This window comes from Felis catus, chromosome C2 (assembly GCF_018350175.1).
Source record: "Felis catus isolate Fca126 chromosome C2, F.catus_Fca126_mat1.0, whole genome shotgun sequence".
Lineage (NCBI taxonomy): Eukaryota > Metazoa > Chordata > Mammalia > Carnivora > Felidae > Felis > Felis catus.
The window spans coordinates 28,192,032-28,197,574 of NC_058376.1; the positions used below are offsets into that span (position 1 = coordinate 28,192,032).

Below are 5,543 nucleotides of genomic sequence, written 5' to 3' on the forward strand. Positions count from 1 at the left end.
TACTGGGAACCAGAAATGAGTAATAGGTCCTTTCCTGAAGGAGGTAATTGGGTCAGACAGACACAGACTACCACGATAGGGTGCAGCCAATTCTGTGATGAAAGCAGCTGAGTGTTCTTTACACTAGGAGGAGGGAGAAACTGAGTCTAGGGTAAATTAGGAAAGAGTTCGTCCAAATTGGGACACTGTTCCTGGGTCTTGAAGCCCAAAGAGAAGATGAGCTATTACTGCTCCATCTCCTGGCTCATTGGTGGATTAACTGCACGCAGCTGTTGGAGGTTTAGAGCCCAGTGATCCTCGTCTGTCACCAGGACTTTAAGGGAAAGTAGTCTAAACTTTTACTGGTCTTAGAGATTCTGCTGACTGATCTCTCTCAGTGTCTTTCCCACAGCTTAGTATTTCTGAGTTTCCCATGATATGTGCTGTGTGCATTTTGAAATGACTCTGCCTGGGCATTCCTCTCAGGCCTGCTCGTTTTGTCCCAGTGCTTTTGCTCTGCTGCTAATGACCTTCAGAAAGTCTCTGTTCTGTTGGGCACACCGGCCTGCCAGGGACCACCGACACTTCCTCTATTTGGGACACAGGGGTCCAGGTCCTGGTACATCCCTCACTTGCTAGTGGCACTAGACATGGCCATGTGAGGTCAGGAGATTTTGCTATTTTCCAGAAGATGGTTTGTAAGGTAATGATTTCTACAAAACATGTATTTGATGAAATATATATTTCTAAGATATATTTAGTCTTCATCTACAGTTACTAAAACACTTCAGAGCCATAAAGGTGAAATGGGGGTCTTGTTATTAATGAAGATGACTTTTGGACCCCCCACCCCCACCCGCCACCACCATCACCAAGGGTATGAGCTATGTGAGCTAGTTGTGAGGAGGGCCAAGCATGAGATTAGAGGGCTGGAACTTTTGGTCTCCCTTCCGCTGCCCAGCTCCCATGGAGGAAAGAAGAGCCAGAGGATGAATCAGTCAATGACCAATGACTTAGTCAATCATGAATGTTATGAAGCCTCCATAAAAACCCAACAGGACAGGGTTTGGGTCTTTTTTTTTCCAGAAAGCTTCTACTCTTGGGGGCCCCAAGCTCCAAAAGACAGAAGTCCCTTTGTTCAGGATCTCACCCTATATATTTCTTCATCTGGCTGTTGATTTGTATTCTCCATCATACCCATTAATAAACTGGTAAATATGTTTCCCTGAGTTCTGGAAACCACTCTAGCAAAGTAATGGAACCCAAGGAAGAGGTCATTAGAACATCCAATCTGTAGCCAGTTAGTCAGAAACACAGGCAACAGCCTGGGGCTTATGACTGGCATGTGATGCGGGGAGAAGAGGCAGACTTGTAAGGCTGAAAATTTAACCTGTGGAATCTGATGCTGTCTCTGAGTACATAGAACTGAGCTGAATTCTTGGACATCCTTTCTAGTGTCCGAGAACTGTTTGGTGTTTTGTGTGTGGGAAATCCCCACTCCCCAACACACACACACACACACACACACACACACACACCTCCTTTCACACATTGGAACTGAATCCAGGAACCATTTGTTCCCAAAGCTGTTACTTCCCTGTTCCGCTCCTACTTCTGCTGGCAGTGGAAAGGACAAGCTCTGTAATTATTAGCTCCTTTTCTGCTTCTCCATAACCAGGTGTGGTGGAGATTACTGGTGTGCCTCCATGTCTCTGTTGCCAGTTCTATATGTGCATTCACAGCTCTGTGTTCCACCTCTAACTACCTGCACCTGCAGCTTTCTCAGACAATTGTTCTTTGGCTACTGAAGTAGAGTTGGGAGTATCTGGAGTTTATGAGTCCTCACTCCTGCCACCTTCATCCAGCAGGTAGTCAATGACTGGCTGCTCCTGCACGTAGACAAAACTGCCTCCAGGAAGGGCAATATCTGAGGTGGATTTTACCCACAGGATCAAGCCCAGGCTGGAGCTTCATGTGAAATCATGCCCTTGCTTAGCTGTTTCTGCTCACATATCCTGCTTTCCCTGTGTCCTTTCCAGTTTCTCCTCAATAAACCACTTTCATCCAAATGTTCTCACATCAGAATTTGTATGTGGAAACACAACCTAGGTAGGATGCCAGGTCAATCCCATTCCTGGAAGTCACCAGGCCTGAGAATGTAAAACTTTTCTGCAACCCTTAGTTCAAAGATGAGACATGTTATTGCTTACTCCATATGGAAGTTTTCAGGATGTTTGATGATCACTTTTTTTTTTTTCAGGAGAAAAAAAAAAGCTGATCCTCTCAGGGTGTGGCCATGCCCCAGGGTACTCACAAAATAATCTCAGAAAAGTCAAGTATTAGTATTTCTCAATATCTGGATTATGCAGTCTTATGCATGGTAATGAAGCTTTTTTCAGAGTTTGAGCTAAGGAGAAGGGAAGAAGCTAATACACAAATACAATAGAAGGAAAGCTTACGGTAAGAACTCCAGTATGGCTGGAGAATAGTATACGCAGCTGTGAACAGAATATCAGAGACCATATATGGATGAGCTTCACGCTCCACTAAAGAGTTTGGCATTTATCCTGTAGACACCAGAGATATTTAAATGAGGTAATGATACGAGGCAAAAAAAAAAAAATATTAATGTTTATTTTATTTTGAGAAAGCGAGAAATCAGGTGGGGGGTCAGAGAGAGAGGGAGAAAGAATCCCAAGCAGGCTCCACTCTGTCAGCACAGAAACTGACACCAGCTCAAACCCATTGACCATAAGATCACGACCTGAGTCAAAATCGAGAGCCAATGCTTAACCGACTGAGCCAACCAGGTGCCCCTCCCACCCATTTTTTAAAGACAAAATTCTAATAAACTGAAGAGAATGGAATGGGGAGAGGCCTGGATATACAGATGATGCCATCAGCTGCATATGGAAATACAGTTTGGAATTTAAAAGTTGGGATACACATGGGACTCTAAAGAAAACAAATGGATGTCAAGGGGAGTAGCCCCTTACATACTAAGGAAACCAACCCTATAATGCAATGGCTGGGCCAAAGGAAAGGAAGAAGGACAGTACATAGAAACCAAGAGACATTAGCACCTAGAATCCATGGGAGAAATGATGTCAAGCATCAACTTCTTTTTTATTTATTATTTTAAAAATGTTTAATGTTTATTTATTTATTTATTTAAAGTTTTTTTAAGTTTATTTATTTATTTTGAGAGAGAGAGAGTGAGAGAGAGAGAACGAGAGCACACAAGCGGGGAAGGAGCAGAGAGAAAGAGAGATAGAATCCCAAGCAGGCTCCACACCATCAGTGCAGAGCCAGACATTGTGCTCAAACTCATGAACTGTGAGATCATGACCTGAGCCAAGATCAAGAGTCCGATGCTTAACTAACTGTGCCACCCAGGCTCCCCAATGTTTATTTATTTTAGAGAGAGAGAGAGAAAGAGAGAGAGAGAGAGACAAAGTGAATGGGAGACGGACAGAGAGAGAGGGAGACTCAGAATTCAAAGTGGGCTCCAGGGTCTGAGCTGTCAGTACAGAGCCCTATGTAGGGCTTGAACCCACAAACCAGGAGATCATGACCTGAGCCGAAGTCAGACAACTAACCGACTGAGCCACCCAGGCACCCCTCAAGCATCAACTTGTATAGAAAAAATCCAGCAATGTGAGAACAAAATGTGATTTGGCCATTGGAATGTCATTTGTGGCTAGAGGGAAAACAATCTCCGTAGGGTAATGAGAGAGGATGACAGATTGGAGGCATTAAGATACAATATTTTGAAAGTGAGGGAAACTTGAACACATCAATATACTCTGGAAGAAGGAGTCAAGGGAAAAAAGAAAAGAAATATAGAATGTCTCCAAAAAGATGACCGAGATGCTGGAGTCTGGGGAAGGATATCATGGAGAGAAGGTAAAGGGATTGCCTTGTTTTGAGACAGAAGGGAAGATGGGGAAGGATGGATTTTATGTGAGCCACTCTTTCGTTTGAAGAGTCAGGCAGAGTCGACCGCTAGGGGTTAGAAAGATGCAAATTGAATGAGTGCTATGAAGAGGGATGTATAAATTCTGAACAGCAACAAGGAGCCATATAATCATATAAAGGAGCCATAATCAGATACAAGAGAAAGAATTACCTAGTGCTATGGAGGGCCCGCTGGATTAGAATAAAGGTGTGATAGTACCCTCCAGCCCCGTTGTAGAATTTTAATGTTCACACCAAAGACAACTAACTAGTAAAGACAAAAAAAAATGGTTATAAATAAAAAGAAGGTAGATTCATCTTTGGTTGTATATTGGCTGGGCTGGGTACTGCCTCAAAAGGGACAAAATAGGAAAGGAATTGAGGGTGCTAGTAAAAAGTGCATTTCAGTGATTAAACCACAATGTTTAGGTTGAGTTGAAAAGGAAATGATATCAAAAGGAAATTGTCAGAGTCACCCTGAGCCAGGCAAGCATGATGGTCCAAGCAAGGGCAGCAGGGCAGTGAGAGTGCAGAATGAGAAAATGCAGACCACGGGGCACGTCTCATCCCTCCTTTCTGATCCGGTGTCATACCAGGGATCTAATCAGACTTATGTCTGCCTCCTTCTTGAGGAGGCCAGAGATCCCATCTGACAGCCACCCTACAGAAGCTTCCCACTCCGGGTGGCCCTGTGGGAGCTCCAGACCAGGGTCGTCTCCTGGGAGGGACATTGGCAAAGTAACCAAATTTATTGGTGCTGGGACTCACAGTTGGGGTGGCTTGTTCAGGGGCTGGCATGGAACGGTATTTGGCAGCTTGGTCATTGGTTATGCCCAGAACCCATCTCTCAAGCAGAAGCTCTATTCCTATGCCATTCTGGGCTTTTCCCTGTCTGAAGCCCTGCGAGTCTTCTGTTTGGTGGTCGACTTCCTCATCCTCTTTCCCATGTAAGACTCCATGGGGGTCGCCGACCCATTCCTACTTCAGGCCCATGCCTGCTGTTGGAGTGTGCTAAGTTCTACCATTAAACACAACGTTTTTTTAAAAAAAAAAAAAAAGAGAGAGCGAGAGAAAAAGAAAAGAAAAAAAAAGGAACAAGGAAATTGTCAGATTTGGGAAGCAGAAGGACATTTGAGGGAAGAAGAATAGTATAAAGAAAGCTCCAGAGGCAGGATAAGCCTTCACAAAGTGTAAGTGCAGTGAAAAGAGGCCCCGTGAAGGCAGAGAGTACATGCTGGGGATTGGAGGCGGACAGCTGGTGGGCTTTGAAAGCTCAGTGGAGCTTATAAGCTAACTGCATGCACACGGGGGAGCACATCCAAGATCATCTTTGAAAAAGATGAGAATATGAGGCTTAATGGAAGGTGCAACATAGAAAAGCAGCAAAGATGATACCCATATTCTTGGCCTCTTGCCCTGGAAACCAGAAGGATAATAATATTCCTGACAAAATGGAATAGATAAGCAAGAAAAACAGGTCTAAGTAGACAGGGAGTAGATCTGGTCACATATTTAAGTAGAAATTTCCTCTAGACTACTGGAAATACATATTTTAAAATATAAACTGAAATGGTATCAGGGTCAGGCCTAGAGTGTTCTGATTTTAG

The 5,543-nt window shown here is 43.9% G+C and overlaps 1 pseudogene; it reads left to right on the forward strand.

The window, feature by feature from the left end:
- The first annotated feature begins 4,478 nt into the window (after positions 1-4,478).
- Positions 4,479-4,887, forward strand: LOC109491641 (annotated as a pseudogene).
- The last annotated feature ends 656 nt before the right edge of the window (positions 4,888-5,543 follow it).